Source organism: Xyrauchen texanus, chromosome 28, assembly GCF_025860055.1.
Source record: "Xyrauchen texanus isolate HMW12.3.18 chromosome 28, RBS_HiC_50CHRs, whole genome shotgun sequence".
Taxonomy (NCBI): domain Eukaryota; kingdom Metazoa; phylum Chordata; class Actinopteri; order Cypriniformes; family Catostomidae; genus Xyrauchen; species Xyrauchen texanus.
Window position 1 is genome coordinate 2,325,370 of NC_068303.1, and position 21,052 is coordinate 2,346,421.

Consider the following 21,052-nt stretch of genomic DNA (forward strand, 5'->3'; position numbering starts at 1 on the left):
GTTCCCTTCATCTCAGGGAACCGAGGTTACATTTGTAACCGGAGACGATTGTTATCGTGATTTCATGTATCAATCCCACACCCCTTCAGATGCATTGTCTGCTCTGATAACAGCATACGACTCTCTCTATAAAAGATAAAAACTGTAAGAGTTTCCATCCCACCCTTCTGCTATTTCATTTGCATACATTTATTTGACATTTATTAATGTGAGTTATTTATGCATTAATAAATTATTGTTTAAATAGTAATGTATTCAACTAATGATTGCTGTAAAATCATTGTTATTTTTTCTAAAATGTTTAATTTAATTAGAAAATAATAGTTCTTAATTGACACACTTTGTTTGTTTGTTTGTTTGTTTAGATTTAATGTAAATCCATAATTTATGCTGTAATATTTTTTGGAGCAGATATACAAGTGTAGGGAAAAAACTCAAAAAGATACTTTATAGCACTATTGAGGTTCTAAATAACACTTTCAAAGGAAGGTTCTAAATGGAACCTTCAAAAATGTGTTCAATTTAGCATCACAAACGGTTCTGCTATTGTTACATGCCGAAGAGCCTTTATTTGGTACTGTTTAGAACTATTTATCTGAAGGGTGTGCAAAAATAGTATGAGTAGTGTAAAATAAAGCATACAGAAACTTTGCATACTGTATTGAGACACATTCCATTCTACATAAATAGTGCAAGCAGTATGGTAGTATGCTATTCCAAACTTACCCCATGCAGACAGACAATGTGAATACTGTGCAGAGTAAACCTACTCCATACTGCTAAAATAGTACAAGTTGTATGGTAGTATGCTATTCTGAATATAGCTCATGCATACTACTAATCTTTGCACACTACTATAATAATGCGAACAGTGTATGGTAGCATGCTATTTTGAACAATCAATGCATACATTGCATTTGCATACTGTAGTATACACATTACATACTAAAGTAGCAGGAGTAGTATGGTATTATGCTATTCTGAACATAGCTCATGCATACTACTAATATTTGCGTACTACTATAATAATGCGAACAGTGTATGGTAGCATGCTATTTTGAACAATCAATGCATACATTGCATTTGCATACTGTAGTATACACATTACATACTAAAGTAGGAGTATGGTATTATGCTATTCTGAACATAGCTCATGCATACTACTAATGTTTGCACACTACTATAATAATGCGAACAGTGTATGGTAGCATGCTATTTTGAACAATCAATGCATACATTGCATTTGCATACTGTAGTATACACATTACATACTAAAGTAGCAGGAGTAGTATGGTATTATGCTATTCTGAACAATGCACTAAAATAGTATGAGAATTATAGTAGTATGCTATTCTGAACATAGCTCATGCATACTACTAATCTTTGCACACTACTATAATAATGCGAACAGTGTATGGTAGCATGCTATTTTGAACACTCAATGCATACATTTCATTTGCATACTGTAGTATACACATTACATACTAAAGTAGGAGTATGGTATTATGCTATTCTGAACATAGCTCATGCATACTACTAATGTTTGCACACTACTATAATAATGCTGAACAGTGTATGGTAGCATGCTATTTTGAACAATCAATGCATACATTGCATTTGCATACTGTAGTATACACATTACATACTAAAGTAGCAGGAGTAGTATGGTATTATGCTATTCTGAACATAGCTCATGCATACTACTAATATTTGCGTACTACTATAATAATGCTGAACAGTGTATGGTAGCATGCTATTTTGAACAATCAATGCATACATTGCATTTGCATACTGTAGTATACACATTACATACTAAAGTAGGAGTATGGTATTATGCTATTCTGAACATAGCTCATGCATACTACTAATGTTTGCACACTACTATAATAATGCGAACAGTGTATGGTAGCATGCTATTTTGAACAATCAATGCATACATTGCATTTGCATACTGTAGTATACACATTACATACTAAAGTAGCAGGAGTAGTATGGTATTATACTATTCTGAACAATGCACTAAAATAGTATGAGAATTATAGTAGTATGCTATTCTGAACATAGCTCATGCATACTACTAATCTTTGCACACTACTATAATAATGCGAACAGTGTATGGTAGCATGCTATTTTGAACACTCAATGCATACATTTCATTTGCATACTGTAGTATACACATTACATACTAAAGTAGGAGTATGGTATTATGCTATTCTGAACATAGCTCATGCATACTACTAATGTTTGCACACTACTATAATAATGCGAACAGTGTATGGTAGCATGCTATTTTGAACAATCAATGCATACATTGCATTTGCATACTGTAGTATACACATTACATACTAAAGTAGCAGGAGTAGTATGGTATTATGCTATTCTGAACATAGCTCATGCATACTACTAATATTTGCGTACTACTATAATAATGCGAACAGTGTATGGTAGCATGCTATTTTGAACAATCAATGCATACATTGCATTTGCATACTGTAGTATACACATTACATACTAAAGTAGGAGTATGGTATTATGCTATTCTGAACATAGCTCATGCATACTACTAATGTTTGCACACTACTATAATAATGCTGAACAGTGTATGGTAGCATGCTATTTTGAACAATCAATGCATACATTGCATTTGCATACTGTAGTATACACATTACATACTAAAGTAGCAGGAGTAGTATGGTATTATGCTATTCTGAACAATGCACTAAAATAGTATGAGAATTATAGTAGTATGCTATTCTGAACATAGCTCATGCATACTACTAATCTTTGCACACTACTATAATAATGCGAACAGTGTATGGTAGCATGCTATTTTGAACACTCAATGCATACATTTCATTTGCATACTGTAGTATACACATTACATACTAAAGTAGGAGTATGGTATTATGCTATTCTGAACATAGCTCATGCATACTACTAATGTTTGCACACTACTATAATAATGCTGAACAGTGTATGGTAGCATGCTATTTTGAACAATCAATGCATACATTGCATTTGCATACTGTAGTATACACATTACATACTAAAGTAGCAGGAGTAGTATGGTATTATGCTATTCTGAACATAGCTCATGCATACTACTAATATTTGCGTACTACTATAATAATGCAAGACGTGTATGGTAGCATGCTATTTCGAACATTATCAATGTATACATTTCATTTGCATACTGTAGTATACACATTACATACTAAAGTAGCAGGAGTAGTATGGTATTATGCTATTCTGAACAATGCACTAAAATAGTATGAGAATTATAGTAGTATGCTATTCTGAACATAGCTCATGCATACTACTAATATTTGCGTACTACTATAATAATGCAAGACGTGTATGGTAGCATGCTATTTCGAACATTATCAATGTATACATTGCATTTGCATACTGTAGTATACACATTACATACTAAAGTAGCAGGAGTAGTATGGTATTATGCTATTCTGAACAATGCACTAAAATAGTATGAGAATTATAGTAGTATGCTATTCTGAACATAGCTCATGCATACTACTAATCTTTGCACACTACTATAATAATGCGAACAGTGTATGGTAGCATGCTATTTTGAACACTCAATGCATACATTTCATTTGCATACTGTAGTATACACATTACATACTAAAGTAGGAGTATGGTATTATGCTATTCTGAACATAGCTCATGCATACTACTAATATTTGCGTACTACTATAATAATGCAAGACGTGTATGGTATTATGCTATTCTGAAAATGCACTCAAATAGTATGAGAATTATAGTAGTATGCAATTCTGAACAGCTCATGCATACTACTAATATTTGCGTACTACTATAATAATGCAAGCAGTGTATGGAAGCATTCTATTTCGAACATAATCAATGTATACATTAAATTTGCATACTGTAGTATACACATTACATACTAAAGTAGCAGGAGTAGTATGGTAGTATGCTATTCTGAATATAGCCTCAGACAGTGAGGAGTAAACTATTTCATACTGCTAAAATAGTATGAGTGGTATAGTAGTATGCTATTCTGAACAATGCACTAAAATAATATGAGAATTATGGTAGTATGCTATTCTGAACAATGCTCATGCATACTATTAATCTTTGCATACTACTAAAATAATGAGAGCAGTGTATGGTTGTATACACATTGCATACTAAAGTAGTATGGCAGTATGATATTTTGAATATAGCCTCACACAGTGAGGAGTAAACCATTTCATACTTCTAAAATAATGTGTGTACTGTGGTAGTATGCTATTTTGAACATAGCCAATGCATGCATAAAATGTGCATATTGTGCAGAGTAAAGCTATTGCTTACTGCTAAAATAGTACGAGTAGGATGGTAGTATGCTAAACCAAACCATACATAAAATGTGCATACTTTAGATAGTATGCAAATTCCATACTAAAGTAGCTGGAGTAGTATGGTAGTACGCTATTTTGTAAACAGCCAGTGTGTCGGTCGCGTCTGTCGGATCTGCGCAGGTCTGGCGTGAATTTTCTCGGGATCTGCCCTCACTTCCTGTAGTTCCTTCCCACCTACCCCAACCAACCCCAGCCTACCCCATCACACACTCCCCGAGAGCTCGGACGCAAAATACAGACGACACAATCGCTCCTGGGACGCGCTCGCGCACACATCGAGGTAAGAAACACCTGGCGCACCGCTGGTCATTTCCATCTTTTAATCCATGACGTATTGTCCATAATGACGTATGCGTCTGTAAATAACTGCACTCTCGCGTGAACACTTTCTCGCTGTTTCTCTCCTCGTATGCTGCTCTAGTTTCTGGTGAGACGAAAAAATGTTGGTACACAACTTTTCTATTTAAGTCGGCAGCTATTTAGTGTTTTTAACCTCGCTGGAGTTTGTATTCTGAGATGTGTGTAGTTTAAGCGCGCGCGCGGTTGTGTAGCGGCGTGTTTTAGAGGCATGTGTTGAGTTGTATTGTTGAGGAGGGATGCAATGCTCAGTATTGTTATGCAGAAGAACAGCATGTGTCTGCACAGTCATCAGGGTCTGTTTACTCTTCCCACCAAAGGGAAACTGTTGCATTTCACCAACACCCCACACCCGGCCATTCTTTAACATTGCATTTCTGTTAGCTAGGAGTTCAAGAAGCTGTGGCAGAAAGGGTTTACACTGTCAAATACTGAATATATAAATGCTTTGCATTGTATATGCATTGCATACTGTTAAATAGCATAAGTAATATGGTATTGGAACGTTCATGACATTGCAAGTGCATAGTAAACTTATACTATAATGCTTAAATAGTATTAGCAGTATGGAAATCTACTATACTGAAAATAACCCATGCACACAGAAACTGTACACAGTGTACATATTCCATCCTACAAAAATAACATGAGAAGTATGCTATTCCAAATGCACCAATGCATACAGAAAATCTGCATAATGTGCCCATAATATATATATACACGTGCTTTGTGCAAACATATGTAACATTCCTGTTTTAAATTTATATGCAACTTTTTTATAGCTTCTACAATGTATTTGTACAAAATACAATGATCATTTCAGGTAAACGTACATTTATATGATGGCCTTTTACATGCTTGAAGCTATTTTCGGGGTTCCTTGAGTCCTGGACAACCTGAAAATATGCAGAAAAATGTAAATTGTGATTTACAGGCTTATGATTTGAAAAAGTCAAGGACATTTTTTAAAGTCAGAAAAAGCATTTCTAGTTATGCTCTAAAATATTTCATCAGCTAAATATTTAAAATTCGTAATAAAATATATGTAATTTCGGAATCACATACTACTAATCTTACTATGCAGACAAATGTAGTTCGAGTTGGATGCGTTTCCGAATTCAGCCTATATTGTACATTATGGAAAAAACATGGAAATGAATTGGTCAGGAAATATGAGAACTTTGTGTTTTCTTCAAATGATGCAATGCATAAACGTATGTATTTATATACTTATCCAGGCGTCTTATGCTCTTGTGTGTCCTTGGATGTCTTCCTTCTCATTTTGTTTCATTCTGACATATTGCTGTTTGACAAGTTGTTGACCCGGATTGTAAATGTTCCCCTGAAATGCCCTTGATGTGGCCACTCGGGGAGATATATCGTGTCTGGGAATAACTTCAGGACTTGCTCTAGTTTGATTCATCCATGCATGCTGGATCTGAGCACCTGGATAACTGATTCATTTCCCCCCATTGTCTGTTTCAATCATTTATTGGTGATTCCAGGACACAAGAAAAAGAGACTGAAAACTACTGAGTGTAAAAGTTCAGCCATGTTTTCCAGTGAGAAACATGAGAAATGGGTTGTTGACATATAAGATTTTCCCAGATGATAAAAATGAGAAATCTAAAAATCTAGTGTAAAAGGCATGTGTCTCATTATGTGATTTTGCTGTTATGGAAAGCAATTGGTACTTTTATTCACCAAAGTGGCGTTCAACTGATCACAATGTATAATCAGGACATTAATAACGTGGAAAATTGCTATTACAATTTCACTTAAACTACTTCAAAGTGTTCTCATTAAAAAATCCTCCATGTGCAACAATGACAGCTTTGCAGATTCTTGTTATTCTAGCGGTCAGTTTGTCCAGATACTCAGGTGACCTTTCACCCCACACTTCCTGTAGCACTTGACCTTTCACCCCACACTTCCTGTAGCCCTTGACCTTTCACCCCACACTTCCTGTAGCCCTTGACCTTTCACCCCACACTTCCTGTAGCCCTTGACCTTTCACCCCACACTTCCTGTAGCACTTGACCTTTCACCCCACACTTCCTGTAGCCCTTGACCTTTCACCCCACACTTCCTGTAGCCCTTGACCTTTCACCCCACACTTCCTGTAGCCCTTGACCTTTCACCCCACACTTCCTGTAGCACTTGCCATAGATGTGACTGTCTTGTCGGGCACTTCTCACGCACCTTACAGTTTAGCTGATCCCACAAAAGCTCAATGGGGTGAAGATCCGTAACACTCTTTTCCAATTATCTGTTGTCCAATGTCTGTGTTTCTTTGCCCACTCAAACCTTTTCTTTTTGTTCTTCTGTATCAAAAGTGTCTTTTTCTTTGCAATTCTTCCCATAAGACCTCCTGAGTCTTCTCTTTACTGTTGTACATGAAACTGGTGTTGAGCGGGTAGAATTCAATGAAGCCGTCAGCGGAGGACATGTGAGGCGTCTATTTCTCAAACTAGAGACTCTGATGTACTTATCCTCTTGTTTAGTTGTACATCTGGTCTTCCACATCTCTTTCTGTCCTTGTTAGAGACAGCTGTGCTTTGTCTTTGAAGACTGTAGTTACACCTTTATCAAGCATTGTATCGCCTTCATTCCTCAAATCAATGATTGACTGATGAGTTTCTAGAGAAAGCTGTTTCTTTTTTTTTTGTTGCCATTTTTGACCTAATATTGACCTTTTTTCAGATAGTGATGGTGCTGTTAACATCAGTAATGTCCTGACTATACTTTGTGATCAGTTGAATGCCACTTTGGTGAATTAAAGTACCAATTTCCTTCCGAAACATCAAAATCTGTCCATTATTCCAAACTTTTGCCCGCCAGAAAACTTCAACACAGTCTTGTGGTTCTGAAGAGATCTTCTCTGTTTTATGTTTTTTGTGATATGAATACAAAATGTCTACATACATGTTGGTTACACCAGCTGACTTTGATTTGGTGGACAAAAGCTTTTTAAAACGCACGTTTGTGGCAATTTTATCTTTTGTGCTTTTAAACATTTACAGCATTTTCTGCAAAAAATGGATTAAATGATGATTTAAAAATGTCATGTGGCGTAACCATCAAATCAAAGGTGTTAAAATAGTTTCCTTGCGCCTTGAACACACATGAGTGAACGCAACTTAATCGTTCATTTCAAAAAGGTTTTCAAACAAATGTTTCAAGGTGATTTTTATTTATTTATTTATTTTTTTTTTTACAAATATCATAAATTTTTAAGTCAAGAATATCAAGAAATTTTCTCATGGTTACGCCAAATGATCTGAAACAAAATGTGCCTTTTTATATAATATTAATATTATATGATATGACAAAATTATGATTTGTTTGAAATGTTCACACAGTTTTGCAGATCTTTAGGGAGCGACTGCATCATGGAAGTGGGCGGGCGCTGCAGCGCTCTTTTGGCGCACTTTGTTCACCACAGTTCTCTGATTGGTGGATTTTCCATAAGGATTATGGGTAGTGTAGTTTTTCACCAGGAATTAGCTTCAAATAACATGAACTGATGGCAGGTGTGTGAATGACCTGAAACAAAATGTGCCTTTTTTTTTTTTTTTTTTTATAATATTGATATTATTTGATATGACAAAATGTTCACAAACAGGCAGGTCTAAAGAGATGTTTTCTGTTTTATGATTTTATGTCACATGACAACAAAATGGCGACCTGCATGTTGGTTAAACGACATGACATTGGTGGATATTTTTCAAAACTTTGTTTTTTTAAATATTAATAGTATTTTAAGAATTTCAGGTTTTATTGAGATTTATTTGTTTACATCTCCAAGCGGTTTCACCACGTGACATGTTTTGTGTGAATTGCATTTTCAATGTATTTTTAAATATTTTAATAGATCTGGAATAAATAGAAAAATAAGCGCCACGTCATTGACCCAAATATTTGTTTCAGTGTACATGCAATTATAGGGTTTGCCCTGGTGTGCCACGTTCGCTTGAAATGAAAAATGAATGTGGGATTTTATTGAAGTTTTCTTAAAGATGTTTTCCCCCCAAACAATGATTTTGTAAGTGCAGAAAAATAGAAAAAAATTCAGAAATTCAATTTCTCTTGACTTTAAATGAGTGTTTGCATAGAAAACCTAAAAATGTATCAGACCATTTTAAAACGGTGTTTTCCAGGCATGGAAAAATCATGGAAATTAAAACGTTTATATGTTTTTTTTGTAGCTGTTTTTTGCTCTAAAATATTACATTTTTGTTTTGTTTTATATTTGAACACTAATAAGCAGAATTCTTCAAATCTATTAATTCTAAAGGTTAAGGCAAAACCTATACATGGAAATCAGACCCAACGATTTCTATAAAACTATTTTTAAAATCCTTGTAATCATGAATGACTGAAAAAGTCATGTAAGTTCATTACTGGAAAACCTGTAAATGACTTTAGCATTTTTATATATAACATGTAGAACTTATATGTGAATATGTCAAAAAAATATATTTTTCCTAAAGCAATATGCCTAATTTTGCACCATTAGTGACATTATTTTAAAGACAAATAAAACATTTAGGGAGAAAATATGATTTATTGTCATGAAAATAAATCCACAGTGCAAAACATCATCATAATCATGCTTAAAATTACATTTTCTTTATGCAAAATATAAATTAACACCTATGATTTTATTTGAAAAGTGACTGTTTTTGTGTAATTTACTCATAATGCTTATTCATCCACAAGAGGGTGCCAGTTTACTAACATGCCCATCACCACCAGTTACACCAAGTTAGTGCCCACTTTCTGGTACAGTTGGTTTAACACTGAGACTGTGTGTCCAATAGTGTCACATGGGCCGATTATGTCAGCAGTTTTGGTTTTGCATTAATTATAAACACTGACAACAAATACAAAGACCTTGAAATCGAATCTCCAGATTCAAACTTTTGTCGCTTGTGTCTTGATCTTCTGTTGGCCAAAGCAGTGAACCTGGCAACGACTGCCTGGATTCCTGTTTATGTGTCCATAAAAATCAATAAGGAAAACAGATGTTGTCCTTCGTGATAAGAAGCTGTAATATCAATCTGGGTCAGAAATGAGTCCAAAGATATTGACTTCTCTTCTACAGGAGCAAAGGTTGATGGTTTGTTTTTGATGCAAACAGGAAGTTGGCAGTACGCTGGGCATCTCGCTAAGCTTATGCATGCTTGTGAAGAAAAGACAGCATGATTTCCATCTTGGAAAACATCATGTTATCCAGGCCAAGATACCTTGGATTGCCTTTAGCTGAAGTTTTGCACATTTATCAGTTCCAAAAGTCTTTCAAGACAATCAAACATGCTTTAACCCTTGTGCATTGTTCAAATTCACTACCCTTTGGTTATGTTCGTGGCTGAAAACAGCCACTACTTTAAACTGCTGTAAAAATTTATCAGATAAATATTTTTTTCCAATTTTTTTTGCATAAATCTATTAATCAGCCTCAGTCCTGTTCAAAACTACTACATTTTTAAAAAAAAATTCAGGATTTTAACTCTTTAATTGCCAAATTCATAAATGATGTCACTGATTTGGGGGGGAAAAAAACACAAAATGACGTATTTTCAATATAAAATGTGATTGTGGACTGGATTTTTTTTTACCTTTTATCACAGTCTTGGACATGTCAAAGATTAGAAACAACATTGGTTTCGATGCATTGTTAGTTTTTGTGCAGCATCAGATTTGAACTTTTTCTCCCTCATTTACTGTTCGTGGCTACACACTTTAATATGCTATTATACTCCATATAACTCCATGTAAAAGCCAGAAACTAAGCTTTTTTTTTGCATAGGCCTATCTAAAGGGTTAATGGTGCCACGTGGTTATCAACAGTAAAAATTATAAATTTTACTTCTTCCCAACAGGGAAAACCACAAACAATCAAAAATGCATGACTATATGGTGTCATGGCTTTGCAATCAAAAAATGTGGTTATAATGGAAGTCAATGGGGCAAAAACAGCCACGAACAGTAAATGAGGGAGAAAAAGTTAAAATCTGATGCTGCACAAAAACTAACAATGCATCGAAACCAATGTTGTTTCTAATCTTTGACATGTCCAAGACTGTGATAAAAGGTAAAAAAAAATCCAGTCCACAATCACATTTTATATTGAAAATGCGTCATTTTTTGTGTTTTTTTTTTCCCCCCCAAATCAGTGACATCATTTATGAATTTGGCAATTAAAGAGTTAAAATCCTGAATTTTTTTTAAAAATGTAGTAGTTTTGAACAGGACTGAGGTTGATTAATAGATTTATGCAAAAAAAATTGGAAAAAAATATTTATCTGATAAATTTTTACAGCAGTTTAAAGTAGTGGCTGTTTTCAGCCACGAACATAACTAAAGGGTAGTGAATTTGCCCACAGTGTACTGTTGAGTTTTTGAAAATTTTCAAAGCATTTTCCTAAAATATGTGTGAAAATAAGATTTGTCACCAAAAATCATTCCATTAGCTGAAACACAGAGAAAGTTATGGCCAAAAAACGACTAAAAAAAACACCCTAGTGGCTGAAAACAGCCCGAACAGCACACAAGGGTTAAATATGCCAATGATTCTCATTAATCATAAATGTCCTTATAGCTGAAGCGTGTACAGTTAAATATGACAATAATTTGTTAGCTCTCTGGGTTCTGAAAGTATTTTTGAATGAACTGCAATCCCAGGAAGCTTTGCAAATGACGTAATTGATATAAAAACGATGGAAAAATACAAAACTATTCATTTAAAGTTGTTGATTATATGTATAAAACATTATATTGGAATATTCTATTGCAAAATATTCAGATATTTACAAATAAATAAGTAGTTTTGGAGTGTAGGGAGTGACTGTATTGCATCATGGAAGTGGGCGGGCGCTGCAGAGCTCTTTTGGCGCACTTTGTTCACCACAGTTCTCTGATTGCTGGATTTCCCTTAAGGATTATGGGTAGTGTAGTTTTTCACCAGGAATTAGCTTCAAATAACATGAACTGATGGCTTCCAAGTGTGCCGCACAAGCCCTCAAAAGTGAAGTCTCGATCGCCCCCCGGTGGCTGGTCCTAGTATATGTCATAAACCCCGCCTCCCCATGTTATTCAACGGGACGTGAGACCAACTAAACAATTAAATTACACTTCACATATCTTTTTTCCAAAGATAGTTTCTGTCATTTACTGTCGTTTCTATCACGTTGATGTCATGTCAAGTGTTTGTTTTCAAAATAAGTTTGTTTTTAGTTATTTGATGCTATAAAAGCGGTGCTGTGACATCATGATTGACAGCTGTGATTGACAGGTTCTCTGGCAAGTAGTCACTGAAGCACCAACTGACTTTTTTTCGGGATCTTCGGAGGACTGAGGAGATTGGAGGTTTAAATTTAATATCTAAATTTCTATAATTCATTATTTCACACCGTCATGAGTCAAAAGTCAAAAGTGCAGGGGCGTGTCCTTGCGATTGATTCAGCGAGAGTGAGGGCGGGGCCTTGATTTCGCGGCTTTACTTCCTGCTCACTACTGCGCAGGTCTGGTCCCGAAATCGCAACCGCGCAGACTCAAGTCCCAAGATGTCAGCGCCATATCGGGACACTGGCGGCTTCAGTTCTCACCAATGGAAAAGAGCGAAGGGGCGTCGGCCATCTTTTTTTACAGTCTATGGTGGCTTCAATGGAAGCATATAACATTGTTAAACAACCTCAGAGCTCACGGTTGGTCTATTTTTAAATGTTTGTAATTTATAGTTAAAAGTCAGTTCGCCTATGGAGAAAATTAATGGGATTTTTATTTCCGGATACGGACTGTTGAGCGCTACAGTAGACGGTGGGACCATTTATCTTTTACATTACGAAGTGTTGTTCATTTTCAAGGTTTTTAAGGATAAGGGTGTTGCACAACCTGTCATTTTTATGCAGTCTGATCTTTCAAAATGACGTGACATTTTTACATTTTGTCAAAATGTTTTGGTCTGAAAACTCTCTCTTCGCAATTGACATTAGCGTGAACGCTTCAAGCTATGCTAGCTCGGTTTCGTGCATTGTTGTGTTCTGAAACGTGTTTTACGTGACTGCCAATATATTTGCAAATGGACATTACTCTGTTTCTTACACGTATCGCGGCAGTTCTAAAGTGAAATGTCCACTGTGTGGCGCTAAAAGCGACTTTTTAAGGAGAGGTTTTTAAGGTTAATGTTGTATTGAGTTTTAAATCAACAAAACTGACATCCCTACCCTAAACCTTCAACCTGAACCTAACCGATAGTGTCAGAAAACGCAAATGTGAGATGAAAAACACAACCGTGTCATTTTGTGCTGCTTCAATGACACTTTCAGCTCAAGTATCGACTCGCGTGCTCTTCAGGACTCGTACCCCGGTCCTTTACATCCCGAGTGCAACACTCTATCAGTCGATCTATCGGGCAATTTGATCATACTCAAACTTGTAAATGTAGTTGGTTATGTAATGCAAACGTTAAAATAAGTCATGCACTATAGTACACGTGCTAAGATGTCATAAGAGAGCATTGTGTGAGGAACAGGGAGAAAAGTAAATGTTTATGCACTGATAAGCTGCTGTTTTACATGCCGTTGTTGTAGCGCCTCTAGTGTTCATTTCACTGGGAAACTGCCGCGATGCACACAACGTGCCACAGAATTTTTTGGGGGGGAAAATGTAGGTGTAGTAGCGTTTTATTATGAGACCAGGTTGGACCGATGAATTTGCAGGAAGGTAATGTAGAGTTTGATTGGATGCATGGCCTTTGGCATCAATAACAATAGATACTGGAGTGTTTTCTTCTCTCTTTTGTCCCAAAATGTTTCCTATGTTCCTTATGTGCATGAAAGATGGTTGCATGCGAATTCAGCTTCATTAGCTAAGCCAAGGACTTCCTGTCTATAAGCTGCTCTCAAGGTTTGTCTGTCAAGCGACGGTTTCAAGTCACTTCTGCAACTGCACTTGACAGCTGGGCGTAACAGCAGGCAGCTGCATGCTTTGCTTTATTGCTCGGACCTAAAAGTGTGTGAAATCGCATTAGTGCTGTGTTGTCAGGAGCCCTCAGCGTGTATATGCTCATTTGGTGTGTCAGAACAGAGGATGCATGCTGCAGTTTTACATGGGAGTTGTTACCAATGCATAGATGATTGCTTAAACAAATGACAGGCTTGTTCTATCAGCTGGATTTTGATCTGAACTCAAAAGTTGTGTAAAAATACTTTAAATGCATCTATCTGCCAATTCATATTTAATGCATCAGTTGCATAGTGTTAGCCTGCGCAAAAAGGCATTGCTTCAATGCTAGATTGTTGTGGTTGGTTGCTAGGGTGTTGTTTTGCAGTTACTAACGTGTTCTGAGTGTCTTAGCCAACATAATAATTCATACGAGATGGCGAAATCACAAGATATTAAAGTTTAATAAAATGTATGACTTTTATTCCTTTAAATACCAACCAATAAACAAACAGAATTTATTTCGATACAATACAGGTATAACATTTTAGCTGGGCTCCTATACAACATTTTAAGAAAGGAAAAATCTGTGAAAATCGTAAGAACGCTCATTCAAACCCTGATGTTCCTCTTCTGTGCACAACAGGGATTTTTGTGTTATATTAATATGTCACACTTTGTAAACACTATGAATTTAAATGCACAATTCAGAAATAATAAAAGCCACAATATGTGGAAGGGTCGGCACTCCTAAGAACATGTTATATTACATTTTTATCCTTTCTTATTCTGATATTAATGCGGAAAAAACTCCACAATCGGATGTGACTGTTGTGCAAACGGCACTTACCTATAGGATACATGAAGAGGAAAACCATCCAAAATACTTGGAAACAATCAGCCTTTGACTTCTAAGATATTGGTATGATATCCATTAATGCTGCATGATTGACTGAATTAAGATTGCATGATTAATAAACCTTAAACGGCTGCGTTTCTGCATTCAGTGCTTCAGTCAGTGCTGTGTGAGCAAGCGGCGCCTCTAGCGGTCTGGACGGTATTATCCATTATTATACCTCTGTAATGCAGAATTTAAAAGGGGTTTGTTCCTTTGGTTAAACGTTTTATTTCTCCATGATGTGGTTGACATTTCCATGGAATTGCCCAACATGTGCATGTTTTATCATATCCAGTACATACATGTAAAATGTTCTATTGTTCGAACTGCAAAAACAGAAGTTCAAACATGTTTTAGAAGTACAAAATAACCTTTTTCACATCTATCATCATGATATTATATTTAATTATTTTTTATTTGTATCTTTTTATGTTCTATTTTTTGTCATGTGTTCAGAATGATCAAATAATTTATTATTATAACAATGAAAAAGCTTTTTTACCTCCTTGCACATTTTTAAAGCATAATTCATAAGCAAAACACAATGATCTGATGGCAAAATATCGGTCATATTCGTCATATTCGTTCAATCTTAGATTTTGTCACGCTTTTTTAAAGAAAAGGAGGGGTTTTATAATTTTATAAAAGCACTAACATAACTAACTGTTAAAATCCTGTTGATTTGAGCTGTAAATTAGTTTAAAGCTTAGATTTACGGTCGTTGTAAGGTTTAAGACTTCATGGCGTTACATCTTCATGGTAACGATGTTGTAAAATTGGATATAACTTTACACCGATGCGGTTAGTAAGTGATTTTATTACACTAAAATCATGTTAAAACACATATTGATTATGTCTTGTGTCTATACTTGTAAAACCGTGATTATTTTTACATTTACGGATTGACTCCCCATTGACGTCCATTGACTCCCCATTGACGTCCATTGACTCCCATTGTAAGTGCCTCACTCACTGTAAAAGTTGAACTTTTTTGTACAAGCAAAGTTGTACATTTTCTTGCGATTTAGTCATCTCGGACTGTTATTACGACCTGTCATGAGACCAGGTTGCCTTTAGCTTGTTTCTAGGTGGTTGCTTTTCATTCTAGTCCCAAAATATGGTTTGGGTTGAGTCTCTCCTTCAATGTAAGTCTGTGGGATTTTTGTTTGTGCTATATGGACATGAATGATACCTCAAATGGTGTGGCTTTGACTAGTTTGTTAAATTAGCAATTGACCTTTTTGGCATAATGAATGACTTAACTACAAATATTTCAGTATGACTCTCTCTGGATAAAACTGTTGCTGTCTTCTAGCTGTTTGATTCAAGTGTTAGAGTTCATGGGTGAAAGCAGGCCAGTCTCAGGTCATTGCAGATAGGCAGATTTGACCTTTGCTTGTAGTAGCTGATTACCAGGGGTTTGGCCCGTTCTGTTTAGTGGTCCGTTCAGCATAACGCAGTGACTCATTTTAGCTTCGACACGGCCGGCTCGGTTCTCCTGATGGACAGTCCGCCCCTGATCGCCCCCAAAGTGCTTCGGCCTACCGGGAAAATGCTGGTATGCCAGATTACGGTCCAGCTCTGCCATTGCCCATGCCTGCCAAACATGTTGAGTGTCCAAACATCATCTGCGGAGTTTAGGATTGAATGCACTTATGGGGCTTTTCCACTGCGCAGTACTGACTTCGACTTCGACTCTGCTCGCTTTTTGGGGGTTTTCCACTTTGGATAGTACCTGGTACTTTTTTTAGTACCACCTCGGTCGATGTTCCAAGTGAGCCGAGCCGATACTAAATGTGACGTCAAAACCCTGCAGAGCACTGATTGGCCACTATCTGCGTCACTGGATTTGCGACACGGGACATTAAAGTTAGCAACTGCGATAGCAGTATCATTTGTTTACACGACTTTCGAATGGTAAAAAGAAATGGATGTGGGCAAAACCAAGCCGTGGTCAATTAACGAGGTGCGGGCGTTCCTCTGGTTAGTAGCCGAGAAGAGGGTCCAACGAGAGCTGGATGGGTCGACACAACTATGATGATCAGCCACCCACATTGAGGCGGCACTAAACTGCAGTGGAAAAGCAAGCTCAGAAAACTAAAGCGAGCAGAGTCGAATCGAACCATAACGTGCAGTGGAAAAGTGCCATTAACTGCATAGAGAGCTATAGGATGCTCCCTTGCTCCCTATTTAGTGCATGACTTAACCTCTAGTGTGCTGTATGTCTGCACTGGTCTCAGAACAGTTATAGAGAGCTATAGGATGCTCCCTTGCTCCCTATTTAGTGTGTGACTTAACCTCCAGTGTGCTGTCTGTCTGCACTGGTCTCAGAACAGTTATAGAGAGCTATAGGATGCTCCCTTGCTCCCTATTTAGTGCATGACTTAACCTCCAGTGTGCTGTCTGTCTGCACTGGTCTCAGAACAGTTCTAGAGAGCTATAGGATGCTCCCTTGCTCCCTATTTAGTGCATGACTTAACCTCCAGTGTGCTGTCTGTCTGCACTGGTCTCAGAACAGTTATAGAGAGCTATAGGATGCTCCCTTGCTCCCTATTTAGTGCATGACTTTAACCTCCAGTGTGCTGTCTGTCTGCACTGGTCTCAGAACAGTTATAGGAGAGCTATAGGGTGCTCCCTTGCTCCCTATTTAGTGTACTACTTAACCTCCAGTGTGCTGTCTGTCTGCACTGGTCTCAGAACAGTTATAGAGAGCTATAGGATGCTCCCTTGCTCCCTATTTAGTGTACTACTTAACCTCCAGTGTGCTGTCTGTCTGCACTGGTCTCAGAACAGTTATAGGAGAGCTATAGGGTGCTCCCTTGCTCCCTATTTAGTGTGTGACTTACCCTCCAGTGTGCTGTCTGTCTGCACTGGTCTCAGAACAGTTATAGAGAGCTATAGGATGCTCCCTTGCTCCCTATTTAGTGCATGACTTAACCTCCAGTGTGCTGTCTGTCTGCACTGGTCTCAGAACAGTTATAGAGAGCTATAGGATGCTCCCTTGCTCCCTATTTAGTGCATGACTTAACCTCCAGTGTGCTGTCTGTCTGCACTGGTCTCAGAACAGTTCTAGAGAGCTATAGGATGCTCCCTTGCTCCTTATTTAGTGCATGACTTAACCTCCAGTGTGCTGTCTGTCTGCACTGGTCTCAGAACAGTTATAGAGAGTTATAGGATGCTCCCTTGCTCCCTATTTACTGCATGACTTAACCTCCAGTGTGCTGTCTGTCTGCACTGGTCTCAGAACAGTTATAGGAGAGCTATAGGATGCTCCCTTGCTCCCTATTTACTGCATGACTTAACCTCCAGTGTGCTGTCTGTCTGCACTGGTCTCAGAACAGTTATAGAGAGCTATAGGATGCTCCCTTGCTCCCTATTTAGTGCATGACTTAACCTCCAGTGTGCTGTCTGTCTGCACTGGTTTCAGAACAGTTATAGGAGAGCTATAGGATGCTCCCTTGCTCCCTATTTAGTGCATGACTTTAACCTCCAGTGTGCTGTCTGTCTGCACTGGTCTCAGAACAGTTATAGGAGAGCTATAGGGTGCTCCCTTGCTCCCTATTTAGTGTACTACTTAACCTCCAGTGTGCTGTCTGTCTGCACTGGTCTCAGAACAGTTATAGAGAGCTATAGGATGCTCCCTTGCTCCCTATTTAGTGTACTACTTAACCTCCAGTGTGCTGTCTGTCTGCACTGGTCTCAGAACAGTTATAGGAGAGCTATAGGATGCTCCCTTGCTCCCTATTTAGTGCATGACTTTAACCTCCAGTGTGCTGTCTGTCTGCACTGGTCTCAGAACAGTTATAGGAGAGCTATAGGGTGCTCCCTTGCTCCCTATTTAGTGTACTACTTAACCTCCAGTGTGCTGTCTGTCTGCACTGGTCTCAGAACAGTTATAGAGAGCTATAGGATGCTCCCTTGCTCCCTATTTAGTGTACTACTTAACCTCCAGTGTGCTGTCTGTCTGCACTGGTCTCAGAACAGTTATAGGAGAGCTATAGGATGCTCCCTTGCTCCCTATTTAGTGCGTGACTTAACCTCCAGTGTGTTGTATGTCTGCACTGGTCTCAGAACAGTTATAGAGAGATATAGGATGCTCCCTTGCTCCCTATTTAGTGTACTACTTAACCTCCAGTGTGCTGTCTGTCTGCACTGGTCTCAGAACAGTTATAGGAGAGCTATAGGGTGCTCCCTTGCTCCCTATTTAGTGTGTGACTTAACCTCCAGTGTGCTGTCTGTCTGCACTGGTCTCAGAACAGTTATAGAGAGCTATAGGATGCTCCCTTGCTCCCTATTTAGTGTACTACTTAACCTCCAGTGTGCTGTCTGTCTGCACTGGTCTCAGAACAGTTTGAAATGCACCTTATTTTCATCCTAACTCCATATAAAGCCTCTGAAAGCACATTTATTTCATCTTTTGGATGCATCCATTGATTCTCGTTTTTCTAAAGTGCGTTATTTTTTTTGCATCTTTGGTTGGTTGAAATGATGGTTCATCTTAGATATATATATTTATATAAACATACACATACATTTTTGTACTTATCTTTAGCTATATCAGCTCAGGCCTGATCTACACTGGTGGAAAATTAGTTCAATGCACCTTATTGGATTTTTGTATCTTCTATCCAGATCTGATTGCCTTTGACCCATCCTGGAATATTATGGGCTGTATATCACATCAGCACTGTCATATTCTTTACGGTCCCAGTAATTGGAACCAGTCGAGCCTCCTCAGATATGTGAAATCGATAGCATGTGACACCGTTCAAAAGTCATATGTGAAATATTACAGACAAACACGTTTCGTTTGGCTTTCGGCTATTTGACCTGAGCCTGTCTGATTGTCCGCTTGCTGTCTCCATCCGTCAGTCGGCACAGCTGTCACTGTTGGTATATTTGTTATAATGGGGGTTGTTGAGAAGAAACAGGTGTTGTGTATTAGTTTCACTTTTTTATTTCCCCAAAATGTCACTAGACTACATAGAGTTGTCAGAGCACATTATTGTGATATACGGCCGTAGGGTTTTTAGTTTGACTTTTGCTACAAAACATTTTCCTTCCCTTTGCCCCAGGAAATAAATATGTGGGAAAATGTTGTCCAGGTGGACTTGCCTCAAGAATGGACGCCAAACAAGACAAAGGCTTTGAGCCGTTGAAGATTCCCTCATGGGAGAAAAAACAAAACTGCTTTAAAAAGGCTAAAATGGTTTTATGGTCTTGAATAGTTGAAGCTGGTGTAGTCTGCTAGCGTGGTAAAACACTGGCCTAACCAGCTGACAGGTGCCCCAAACCCCTCTTAAAACCATCAAACCAGACCAAACTGACTGGAAACATGCTCGGTGATCGATAAGACCCACAAACCAACCAATTAGCCTCCTAAGAAGTGTGTGCTGGTGGTGTTACAGGATGGAAATATTCCTCTATTATCCACTGCCAACTCATATTCAGGTCTATAAGTTCCTAAAATCTTAAGTTAAACGAGTTGTGAAAGCCGGTTCATGATTCAAGTTTGGTAAGACTGTATAGTGGCCTTAAAGTATTTGGACACTTTTTGTTTTTCTCCCCTTTTTCTCCCAATTTGGAACGCCCAATTCCCACTACTTAGTAGGTCCTCGTGGTGGCGCGGTTACTCACCTCAATCCGGGTGGCGGAGGACAAGTCTCCGTCGCCTCCACTTCTGAGACCGTCACTCCACGCATCTGAACACGTGACTCGTTGTGCATGACACCGCGGAGACTCACAGCATGTGGAGCCTCATGCTACTCTCCACGATCCACACACAACTCACCACACGCCCCATTGAGAGAACCACTAATCACCACCACGAGGAGGTTACCCCATGTGACTCTACCCTCCCTAGCAACCGGGCTGATTTGGTTGCTTAGGAGACCTGGCTGGAGTCACTCAGCACACCCTGGATTCAAACTCACGATTAAAAACAAAACTACCCAGAGAAACATTCACTTGAGTAAGAAGTTCTCCACTATATCTATGACACTTTCTCTCTCAGTTTCTCTGAAGAGGCGAAGGTCGTTCCAAAACCGGACTGAATACAAATTTGAAGAATAAATGGGATATGCGTAGTGCTTTTGGCACCCAAATATTATTAACTAAGACATTAAAACCGAAAAGCACATAAGCTTTAGCCAGATTTTGATTTATTAGACGATTATACAGTACGTGTGTGTGTGAGTTTGTGTGTGTGTGTGTGTGTGAGTGTGTGTATATGTGAGCGCGTATTTATCACTTTGTGGGGACCAAATGTCCCCATAAGGATAGTACACCGAAATTTTTGACCTTGTGGGGACATTTTGTTGGTCCCCATGAGGAAAACAGCTTATAAATCATACTAAATTATGTTTTTTGAAAATGTAAAAATGCAGAATGTTTTCTGTGAGGGTTAGGTTTAGGGTAGGGTTAGGTTTAGGGTAGGGTTAGGTTTAGGGGATAGAATATAAAGTTTGTA

The 21,052-nt window shown here is 37.9% G+C and overlaps 1 protein-coding gene across 2 annotated transcripts in view; it reads left to right on the top strand.

Annotated features, from left to right (window-relative positions):
* The window catches only part of LOC127622140 (protein dispatched homolog 1-like), a 94,172-nt gene that overhangs the window by 8,092 nt on the left and 65,028 nt on the right, over positions 1-21,052 (top strand). Inside the window, exon 1 of one of the 2 annotated variants that reach the window (XM_052096093.1) lies at positions 4,563-4,662. The exons of the other annotated variant lie outside the window; for it this stretch is intronic. The gene's annotated coding sequence lies outside the window, so the exon portion shown is untranslated. Of the gene's footprint in view, positions 1-4,562; positions 4,663-21,052 lie in introns of those variants that run through there. 2 annotated transcript variants of the gene reach the window in all.